The sequence below is a fragment of the Gossypium hirsutum genome, chromosome D12 (genome assembly GCF_007990345.1).
Source record: "Gossypium hirsutum isolate 1008001.06 chromosome D12, Gossypium_hirsutum_v2.1, whole genome shotgun sequence".
In the NCBI taxonomy this organism is placed as follows: Eukaryota; Viridiplantae; Streptophyta; class Magnoliopsida; order Malvales; family Malvaceae; genus Gossypium; species Gossypium hirsutum.
The window spans coordinates 51,904,935-51,917,384 of record NC_053448.1 but is presented as its reverse complement, the minus strand read 5'-3'; the positions used below and the strand labels follow the sequence as shown (position 1 = coordinate 51,917,384).

The window sequence follows — 12,450 nt, the reverse complement described above, 5'->3', positions numbered from 1 at the left end:
AAACACAAACACATTGTGGAGACTAGTCTTGCACTTTTCGCCCAGGCTAATCTACCTATGAATTATTGGGGCTATGCATTCCGCAGTGCTGTGCATCTTATTAATCGACTGCCCACTTTGGTCTTGAAATGTCAGTCTCCTATCAGAATCTTTATGGTCATGAGCCTACGTATGATCACTTAAGGGTGTTTAATTGTTGTTGCTTTCTGTATTTACGTCTTTTTGTGCACACAAACTGGATTTTCATTTACAACCATATACGTTTCTAGGGTATAGCTCTTAGTATAAGGGCTATCATTGTCTCACACCAGAGGGTAAGGTTGTTGTTTCTCATCATGTTGTGTTTGATGAATGTCAGTTTCTGTTTTATGAATCTTCCCTGGCCACTGTTTAGTCATCTTCTCGTTCTCCCACATATGTTCCTATTGTTCGGACCTCTTCTGTTTAGTCTACTGTAGAGCGCAACAGCACCACTGTTCCATCATCGGTAGTACCTCTGCCTCCTAATCCAAGTTGTAATTCTGACCGATCTATTACGGTTGAGTTACCAGATATGTGTCATCCTAGTGAGCCTGTCTCAGTTGATTCACCGGCTGAATGTGGGAATAATATAATAGAGTATTGTCTTTCAAGTTCGTCTATAGAAGCTAGTTCGGTTGGTTAATCTAGTGTTTCTCCAATTATTCCTTCTCTTCCTACAGGAAATACTCATGCTATGGTTACTCGGTCTAAGACAGGAATTTTTAAGCTTAAATCTTTGTCAGTCGACGTTTTAGATTTTGAGCCTCGATCTGTTAAGGAAGCTTTTGCTCATACGGAGTGGAAATTCGCAGTTCAAGCGGAATTTGATGTTTTAATGGCCAACTCTACCTGGAAGCTGGTTTCTTTACCTCTAGGTCAGAAATTAATTGGGTGCAAATGGCTTTTCAGAATCAAGAAGAATCTTGATGGGTCGATTACTAGTCAGAAAGCACGGTTGGTAGCAAAGGGGTATTCTCAGGTTCCTGGGTGTGACTTCAAAGAAACGTTTAGCCCAGTGGTCAAACATGCTACTATCCGAACCATTTTATCTGTTACTGTGTCTAATGGTTGGAAACTTCGTCAAGTTGATGTAAACAATACTTTTTAAAATGGAGACCTGACTGATAAAATGTTCATGCAACAGCCTCTAGGATATGTTCAGTATGGACCAAATGGTGAGCCATTGGTGTGCCATCTGACAAAGGCTTTGTACGGATTACGACAAGCTCCCCGTGCCTGGTTTGAAACATTGAAACAATTTCTTATCTCTATTGGTTTTGTCTTATCTAAAGCTGATGTCTCCTTGTTTGTTAAAGTTTCAACCACGTCTACTGTTTATATCTTGGTCTATGTGGATGATATTGTTATTACTGGTAGTTCAACTGATGAAATAATTTTTTTTGTTCAGCAACTACATAACAAGTTCTCTCTAAAATATGTGAGCGAGCTTTATTTTTTTTAGGGATTGAGGTCAGTAGGTCTTCCACTGCTAGTCTTCATTTATGCCAGCGCAAATACATTCAAGACTTTCTTGACAGGAGTTCTCTGACTAATGCAAAGAGTGTTCATATGCCAATGGTTAATTTATCGACTTTGTCTAAAGATGACAGTGATCGACTTATTGATCCTACTGAATACAGAAGTCTAGCTGGTGCTATTCAGTATGTGGTTCTAACTCGAATGGATATTGCCTATACTGTAAATCGTGTCTGTCAATTCATGCATGCCCCTACTACGGTTCATTTGATAGCCTTAAAACGTATCCTGAGATATTTACATGGTACTATCACTCATGGGCTGGTTTTTCGACGATCCGACAAACTATCTTTGGTTGGATATGCTGATGCCAACTGGGATATTGATTTTAATGATCACCGGTCTACTACAGGGTTTTGTGTCTACTTTGGTCATACACTTGTTTTCTGGTGTTCTAAGAAACAACAAATTGTGTCTCGGTCCACGATAGAGACTAAGTATAGAAGTCTAGCTGCAGCTTTTAGTGATATTGCGCGGTTAGTATCTCTGTTAACAGAGTTACAAATCAGTTCTGCTGATCCTCCTACAGTTTGGTGTGATAATTCAAGTGCGGTCGCTGTTACAGTTAATCTAGTTTTACACTCCAAATTCAAACATGTTGAACTTGACTTTTTTTTGTCTGTGAAAAAGTGGCTAATGGGTCTCTCGTTGTCGGTGAAGTGCCAGCCTGTGATCAAATTGCCGATATTCTTACTAAACCATTATCTGTCTCTTTGTTTACTCGTTTTCGAAGTTTACTTCGGGTCATACCCATTGAGAAACTGAGTGAATGTTAAACAATAGTATAAAGATTGTTAAGATTGTTAGTCTGCTATCAAATCTGTTAACTAGTTGGTTAGGAGCAGTTGTTCTCATATGAGTATATAAACTTCATCAATATGTTCATTCAGGAGAGGGAATAGTGATTAAAGAATTACACTGTATAATTTATCTTTCTGTTCATACATATTTTGCATAATATCTAACACTATTCAATTGCATATGTATACATATATAAAATTGGAATGAGATGCTTGATCTCTTCAGTTATACACTAAGTACGTGCAGTCTAACTTACGTCAATCACTTCACGTATATATTATATATATATATATATATCTGCTTCTACAAATGCTTAATTTGTTTTTAGTGTACGTATGTTTCGTTCGACCTTTCATTTCATAGCATGTGAGGGGAGACGATTCTAAGCATATGGTTCTGTTTCAAGTATTACGTCATGAAATTGAGGGGAAATATATGGATGCATGCAAAAACAAAAGTAATAAAGGAGGTGGCTGACTAGCAGGTAAGTTTAGGTTAGAGAATATCCTGTACTTGAATGGAAATGAATAACCCGCATGTCTTGAGTGGATTGAAATGAATCCAATTCCTTTATCCTCTTCAAATGTTGTAGGCTTGTAGCTAGAGGATTCATAAGCATATACTTGAGAATATGTATAGTTTTAATCTGGTAATAGAAAAAGGGGTCATATTTGTACTAATTAGATAAAGCATGGCCAACTGGGATATTATTATGCTCTTAATTAGCATATTCTTTCACATGGTCTTTGGTTTTGAAATGTCTGGTAAATATATATATTCCTATGTTCTTATTCTATGTATGCATGGGAATTGAAAGAAAAAGATTGATATGGATGCATAACTGAATTAATTAGTACCCATAGATATGGTTGTCTGTCGCTAATTAATTAGTAATATTTATTCTATGCAATTTTGAGTTTGGATTCCTTTGCTCTGACACATGTTTTAAGAATCATAATCTTGGAAATATCTAATTAATTATCTCTTACCATATTCCTTGTGTATTTGTGTTTTAAGAAAAGCCCTTCTGACGTGAATGTGATATTCGATCCATTGTGCTCCCAAGAATTTTAGAAAAAAACATATTTTTTTACACCATATGCCTATTTCTATCTATGATTCTTCTCTAGTAAAAATGTACTCGAACCCACATCCTATGATTGCTACAATAACAATAATATTGATTGAGACACTATTGACATTCAACTGTAAAAAGAACTTCTTATTATCGTATAACTTACAAAGATTCATATGGATGAAAAGTTAACAAAAATTTAACAATCTTTCGATTTGCCTACTGTCCAATTTTATTGTTCTAATTAATGTTGGAATATAGGTTCTGATTAAGGAGAGAGTCAAGATACAATATTTGTTAACATTGAATATGTATATATTGAATGCCAAATTTGTTATTAGGCCAATAAAACAAAGCCTACGATAAACTTTTATTGGGCAACTAATGGAAGAGTAACTAAAATATTTAACTTTGAAAAGTTGAATGATTAAAACGAAAATATTAATAATTGAGTGATCAAAATAGAACGAATTGTATAATAGAATGACTATTATTGTATTTTACCCTTTTAATATACTCTAATGCATATTATATATTTATAAAAAGGGAAAAGAAAAAGAAAAGTTGCTGCCATTTATACTATATAAATAAATTCTTCTTTAAGTTGCATCTACCCAACTTTGATATATATAGATAGAGTGATAATTGTGCTAGACATGACACTTAGATTTTCAAATTTTCAAATATTTTAATTACATCTTAAAATTATCAATGTTATATCAATCATGTTTTTTTTGTTATTGAAATTGTTAATTTAATCATTTAATAGTACTTAAAATCTTATTGACATAATTTAAAATATTTTTTTAAAAAAGCAAAATTTTGTCGCAGAACTTTTAAAATTAAAAACTAAAAATAAAGTAAACCCGAGAGAGAGTGAACGATAGCTTCTGTAAAATTTTTGAAAACCCCTGCAGAAGGACCTTAATTATTGATATACCATTAATAATTTAAAGATATAATTAGATTTAAGATAAAAGTCATAATTTGTAAATATTTGGTACAATTAACTCGTATATATTTATATATACACGCACAAACACTTTAAATTTCATTACTATTTAAAATGAAAAAAAATTAATTTATATATATATGTATCTATAAAATGTTATACCAATACTTACATTCTTCTCAATTTTTTTAGAAACATTATAGCTAATTATTCTGAAAACATTATAACTAGTTATTCTTAAAAACGATATATATTTTTTAAAAGAAAAGCAATAACTTGCTTATTTTCAATTTTTTTTAGGAAAAATTAAGACATACTCTTCTTAGCTTTTTTAAAAAATATTGTAGCTTTGTTATGTGTATATATATTAGCATGCGCTTCCTATATTTTTAGGGAAAAACTCATGTTCTTCCTCATCTTACTATTCTCATTTTTTTAGGGAAAAGCATGGGACTTCCAATTTCTTCTTTTCAAGAGAAATTAAGGAAGCCAAGGGAAAGGGTGTGATGCTCTCGCTCTACAACTTTTCTGCTACCATAGTTATGACTATCATGCAAATGCTGTAATAACTTGGCCAAAGATGGAGGATAACGTTTAACACTCGGTCAGTATGTTGAGGTTATCAAATTCATAATGAGTTGCTTCTAGACGTACATATCAATTCTATGTTCTTCTTTCATCAATTCAGCTCGATTTTCATAAGACCATACATGGATCATTTGAGGGTAAACAGGCTCCAAATTGATGTTGTCAGGAGATACAATCAATGTTTATCATGTTAGATTCAGACCTAGGAAGAGCTTTAGGAGGAAGAAGAAACTTATGCTAACACTTACTTTTTCTATGCCAAGTCACATAGAAGATTGCAGGGTCAATTATCCACAAATATAATTTTCTTTTAATTTATATAATTGGTGAATGGGCTCTTGGTGATCTCATAAAAAAATTTAAAAATGACCCACTAAATTTTTTGGAAAAGATTTGTTTCACAAAATAAATTATTTTATATAAAAATAAATGATTCTCTTTTTTCATTAAAACCCTAAAATCCCTATTTTCTTTTATCTTTTTTTAATGCTAGTAAATTTTTTTTCTCAAATTTCTCTTATACTCTCACACAATTTGTCTACAACTTTTACAAAATAGGCGATCAATTTTTTAATATTCTCAAGTGTGTCTCCCTAATTTAGTAACAACTTTATTAATTAGTTTTTAGAAAATTAAGTTTGTGACTTTTTTGTGATAGATTAGAATTTTTATACAAGATTAATTTTTTTTTTATGTATTGAATGATTTTGAGATATTGATTTTGTATAAGATTGCTAACATCTTAAATGAGTAATAAGTTTTAGAGATTGATTTATATAAATCGTTGAAGAAATTATGATCGATTGTATTTATAATCTTGAATTTATCGAATATTATTAAAAACATAGCATTTTTATTTATAAATTGTTGATTCTAATGTGATTATTATATACTCCTTTATCAATAATTAATATTATGTATTGGTTTATATGATTTTTTATAAGCACTTTAATTTTAAAAAAGTTGAACACAAGAATCCAATTTTTTTTATTCCACCACAGGGCAAAAGAAAAGAGTCTAGAGGGTGCATGAAGGGTGATCAGCAGTGATCGTATAAACTAAATATCAAGTATGAAGGTGATGTTAGGGATAGTCGTAGAGGTTATCGTAGGGACGGGATCATAAAGGATAGTCAAGTAAGGAATGACATGAGAAAGGAAAATTTTCATAATTTGCAGAGGTGTATAGTAGTAGTGTAAGAAGTTCAACAAGGTTGAAGAACTGACAAAGCATATGAATGAAGTAGGGATTACAAGTTTGACAGTCCTAAAGAATATCCAGTATAATGGTGTCACTTATGTTGTATGACATGAAGAAGTAACTTGAATCATCATGATGTCTTTGACTGATGGTTTAGCAAGATTGAAACCTAATCACAATCAAGGAAGTAACAATGTTTTAGAGATGGGATATCTTGCTACATGCATGTTGTAACACCCCAAAATATAGGGGTTAATAGAAATAAATAATTAAGAAATAAACTTGGTTTGATGGTTAAGCAATTAGCACACTTTCTAGAGGTCTTAAGTTTTATTTACTCCTCTCTCTTTTTTTTCTTTTTCATTCTCAACAAACTAGATGAAAATTAACCCTTAAATAAATATTAAATGGTGTAAAAACTTAACAAGAATAGGTAACAACCCAAATGGTTAAGTAGTTATTTCCCCCTTATATACCAAGTTTGAGCCACCCTATTCTCCTTCCATTTCTCTTTTATTTCGGCAGAATAGGGGAAATTACCCTACAACCCCTTAAAAGTTTGAAAACTTAGCTATTTAGCCCCTTTTTCCTAATTACATTAGAACTTCTCCCTCTTTTCTCTATATCTTCATCTTTTTCATTTCTCCCCCTTTTCTTTTTCATCATATTTCACATTATTTTGTTATTGAATTTTTTTTGCTTCCCAAATCAAATCTATTCTCGATTTTAAATCGTTTTTCAACCAGATTTGTGATTGCAATTAGAAACATTCTTCGATCGTGTAACACCCCTAACCCTTATCCGTCATAGGAAGAGAGTTGCGGAGCATTACCAGACTTTTCAGATCAATTACAAACATTACATATCATTTAGCATACATATCATAAATTAATCACATTGTCCCTTTTATGAGCCCTTGAGGCCCAAAATATGTGTTAGAAACAAATTGGGACTAAACCAGGTACTCAGCGAATTTTTTCGAAAATATCAAAATTTTTCAAATGAGTAGAGGACACATGCCCGTGTGACCAGGCCGTGTGGCTCACACGGTCAAGAGACACGCCCGTGTCTCAGGCCGTGTAGGCATTCGAAATAGGGGTGCACGGTCGTGTCCCAGCCAGTGTCCAAACTTAGGTGCTTATTGACTTGGGTCTCACAGCCAAGCCACAAGCCCGTGTGCTAGGCTGTGTAAGCATACTGACTTGCAATATTAAGGTGTAGGGGTCACACGGCCAAGTCACACGCCTGTATGCTAGGCCGTGTATCACACACGACTGAGACACATGCCCGTGTCTTTGCCCGTGTGAAAATACTTGAGCATTTTGTTTTGAAATTCTAAAGTTGCAAGGGACACACGACCAAACTACACGCCCATGTGTTAGCCGTGTGTCTAACACGGTCCAGTCACACGCCCGTGTGTCTGGTCACGTGGACTCAAAATGAACCTTAAACATCAAGTTTACCATTTCCTGCAATCTTGAACACTAAGTAACTCAAAAACCATTCGTTCAACCAATTCAAAACACAATAAAATACAATTAAAACATATCAAAACAATAATTCTAAATACCTAATCTATGTACCTTCATAAGTATTACAATCATATTATTAAAACTTATTAATAGACATCGTTGCAATCCAATTTATTAACACATCTATTTCAATCCAAATTTACCTATATCATGTTCATTTATGCACTAATTTAAAACCTGTCATACCATAACTTTAACATAAAACATATACTCATATATATAACCAATCAATATTAACTTCTAATCTTATTTACAATCAATCCACAAAATAGTTAACATTTAGACGCCCTAGGTACATGCCGACACAAAAAGGAATAACATAACCACGTTTGAGTTCGGGACAGTTGTTGGATGTTGAATCGGCGATCAAACTTAAGTACCTAACATGCGCACGGAAAACAAAACCGTGCGCTGAGTATAAACTCAGTGGTATTTCAATAATCCGAATATTAAAGAAACAAAATAATATAACATGCACATTTAATCATACAATAACAATAGTCATTCAATTAATCAATTCATAAACAAATCATTCATAACATATTCAATTCTCATCATTTGCTATCTCAAATAACTTTTCACAATATGATACACAATTCATATGTCTCATTTTCATTTCACATTCGGTATTATCCAATACCAATCATAATATCACTTCATTTAATTACCCCTATTAACACAACTCCGACTCGGACGGATATACGGATCCAACCAGAACACACCAAATTGGTACCATGTACCTCATCGGATAATTCGAAGTAATAAATTGACACCCAGTGTCTCATCGACTCGAAGTCGAAAAAATCCCTGAACTCTTCCAATCCTATGGCATGCCATCTATATCTGACTCATCCTGATACAGTTAATAGGGTTTAATTTCACAATTCAAAAACAATCAATATCCAATATCAATTTTTCGTATAATCGCATATAGATATAAATTCAATTCAATATCAAAATGTCAAATACTCATCTAAATCACTTACCCTAAACATTTAATTAAAATACAATATTTAATAACTAGATTCAGATTATAGAAATACAAACCAGAATTTCCAAGCTATTCTTCGTCAACTTTATCTTTTCCCTTCTTAGTCGTGGGTTCCGGTACAACGTTAGCCACGGAATTAAAACAATTAAAATTCATCAATACAATACAATTCAGTTTCACATTGAATATTTCAATTTTTTATTCAACATTTGCCTAATTTCCAATTTAGTCCCTAAACCGAGACTAACTTTATTTCTTCACAATTAATTCTATATTTTTATTCAATTTTCACTTTAAACTAGATTTAACTCTCTAATTTAAATTAAGTCCCTAAATTTAAAAATTTTCACAATTTAGTCCCTAATACTCAAAATTTATAATTTATTCTACAATTCAATCTCGTTTCATTTCTAACTTAAAAATCTATCAATTTAATCCCTAATACTCAAATTATTCAACATAGACAACATTTAAAAACTCAATAATTTCTAAAATTTTGGCATGGGTTGGGTAGTATTTAATATCGAGATTTTAAAAACATAAAAATTACAAGAAAATGGACTAAATTGACTAACCAATTAAGCTTTGAACAATTGAAACCTAGCTTTTCTCCTTCTTTCTCTTTTTCTTTTCTTTCTTTCCTTCTCTGTTTCGTTTCTACATTTGTTTTCTTTTCCCATTTATTTTTCATTTTATTTGTTTTGTTTTATTATTATTATTTCATTTACTTTTTATTATTATACTTGTAACATCCTGATTTTTACCCTAATTGGACAAAGTGGTTTCGGGACTACAAATCTGAGTCAAAAAAATATTTTTAAATTATTTTTGGTATTTGCAATATGCGAATTAATATGTGTAAAAATTTCGTGTAAAAATTTGATCGTTTGAGTGCTCAATTTGATAAAATGACTTAATCGCGTAAAATGAAAATTTAGAAGGTCAAACTTAAAAGAACCCAATTGTTGTTGTCTTTCAAAAATGAGGGTTTTAAATGGAAATTAGGCCATTTAGTAGATAGTGGGCGGCAATGGTCAATATTGCCCTTAAGTTATATGTTTTATAATTTATTTAATTAAGGTTAATTTAGTCATTAAGTAAATTATAATATTATAACTAAAAATAAGTAATGAAAATATGAATATTTCATCTTTCTTAGCCGAATAGCGAAAATGAAGAAACCTTCCATGGCTTTTTAAAGTTTCGGCACTTCCATAGCAAAATTAAGGTATGTTTTTTTTCGGTTTTTGATAATTTTTATGTTTTTGAGATCGTTGCTTTGTGTACTACAAGACCCATACTTTAATTTTAGAATTTGATGGTGATTTTGAGATATGCCATTGATGAATGCTTGAGCTTTGTGATAGTTGATGATGAAATATGAAAGATATGTAAAGGATTAACATGTTTTGTCTTTGAATGTTTAGTGAAATTGAGTAATTAGGGTTAAAATTGTGAAAATAAATTTTTGAGGGACTAAAATGTGAAATAAATGAAATGTGTGAACTTGTATGAAGCCTATGAATATTCGGCCCTAGCATAGTGTAGGAAAATTTTGTGTATTTCGTGTTTTGTGCAAAAAGGACTAAATTGCAAAAAGTGTAAAATGTCAGGGCAAAATGGTAATTTTTCCATTTATGTATTTTTGGATTTAATTGAATGTTTTGATGAATAAAAATGTTAAATTTGAATATGTTAAGATCAAGAAACAAAGAAAACGGAATTGGATCTGGGGAAAACGAAAGTAGTTGAGTAGTCGATCGTGTCCGCCGATATCCGAGATTTTGAGGTGGTTACGAGTTCTGGATCGTCAATAAAGCTTATCACACTATCGGATAATTACGGTATTTTAAGCTAAAATTTTCTTGAAACTATGGCATGTATAGACTAATTTGAAATTGTTTCTTTTGAGAGTATATTTGTATTAAAGCCATACGAATATGGCTTAATTAGCTTGCTCTACTCGATTTTGAATTGGATTAAAGGCCATGCACATTTTGGTTTTGGTTTGACATTATAGGAAAATTGTAAGGTAAATAAATGTTGTGTGTGTGGTTTATTCGAATTAGGTATGAGTTTAATATATATATAACATGGTTATAGGTGAAAGTATACATTATTTTAGAGTGGAATTTGGTCTTGAATGCTAATGAAAAGTTAAACTTGAGAAGTTGGATTTTATATGCAAGTATATATGTTAAAATGGGGTATGAAATGCATTTTTATAAGGTGATGAAATAAAAACTTTGGTAAATGATATTTGTATAGATAATTACGTGTGTGCATATGCGATTTTAGTATTTATATACATATATATACTTGATAATTAAAGTTGGCCTTGAAGTTTATAATATTTTGGAATAAGGTGATGGTTGAATATGCATGTTCGGCTTGGTCATAGTAAATATTAAGTAAAATGTTTCACATTTTTTTTAGCATCCGCATGATATATATATATATATATATGTATAATGGTGATTTATCAAAATGTTTGACATTAATGATGGGGTGGTTGTTGTTAAATAATGAACTTTGCTTAAAAGTATAGTTGACTTGTTAAATATATAATATGAGAATAAGAAAGTTGAAAGTATATATGCAGTTAGTGAGTAGAGAATATTAAATTATTGAGTTATAAATTTATGCAAAGGTTGAATAAAAAAAATGCTATGTACTGAACCTGTATTAGTAAATATTGTATATATTTATATATATTCATATAGAATGTCTTGAAATTTGTTTGATTCAAGTATATAGGTGATAAGAAATATAATTATGTATATAAGATTTGCTAAATTGACACGGATATATATGTATAAATTGCTATATGAAACTTAAGTTTTTCATTAAATGAGTATATATATATTATTTATGTTCGAGTATACCTTTGATTAAATTTGGTTGAGTTGATAATGAATGCAACTATGTAATAATTTGAATTGTCCAGTAAGTATATTTAGCATTGTTCTTGCATGTTTAAGATTGTTCAATAATTGTCTATAATCATGTTAAGCTCAGTAATGTCTTGTAACCCTAATCCGGCGACGGACACAGGTTAGGGGTGTTACAATAATAATATAATATATATACTTAAATATTAAGTAAGTATAATTTATTAATAAATATATGTATATAAATTTTACACATGTACTCACCAACACCATCCACTTGTTGGAATAAAGTTTAATTGCTTATTTAGTTCCTTTATTTTTTCTTTAATCTATAATTCAACTTTCATCCTTTATGCATTTTAATCCTTATACCTAATTACTCTTAATTCATGCAAATTCACCTAATCAAAACCTAATTAACTACACAACTAACTTTATAAACATTTTTAATAAATATTTACGAGTCCGTTTTACAAAAATGGAGTCCTGAAAATACACTTTTCGACAACCGTGACTATCGGATCATTACAAATTATTGCCAAGAATCAGTAGGAACATTCCAATCCCGATGTTTAAATCTTAAAATTCATGTAGAATTTCTATTAACGTTACTTCTAAGATCGATTAAACGATTTTTTATGAATTCTGCCAAAATCTTCTAAAATATTATTTTTTCTTGAAAACCGTTATTAATTCTTGCGTAAATGTCATTTGAAGGACCCGATTTAGGTACCTTAGATTAGATTGAAATGTGAGGAATATTACTAGAGACCTCGATGATAGGTGTGTGTTCTTTTATAAGCAAATCAGGGCAAAATCGTGCCTAGGATAGGGCCATACGAATTGCCATGCGGGAATGTGGA

General features: G+C 31.2%; 1 long non-coding RNA gene across 1 annotated transcript; it reads left to right on the top strand.

The window, feature by feature from the left end:
• Nucleotides 1-4,660: 4,660 nt before the first annotated feature.
• Nucleotides 4,661-6,478, top strand: LOC121224209 (uncharacterized). The gene is made up of 2 exons (XR_005921822.1): nucleotides 4,661-4,989; nucleotides 5,975-6,478. It is a non-coding gene; the product is annotated as an uncharacterized lncRNA (long non-coding RNA).
• Nucleotides 6,479-12,450: the final 5,972 nt, after the last annotated feature.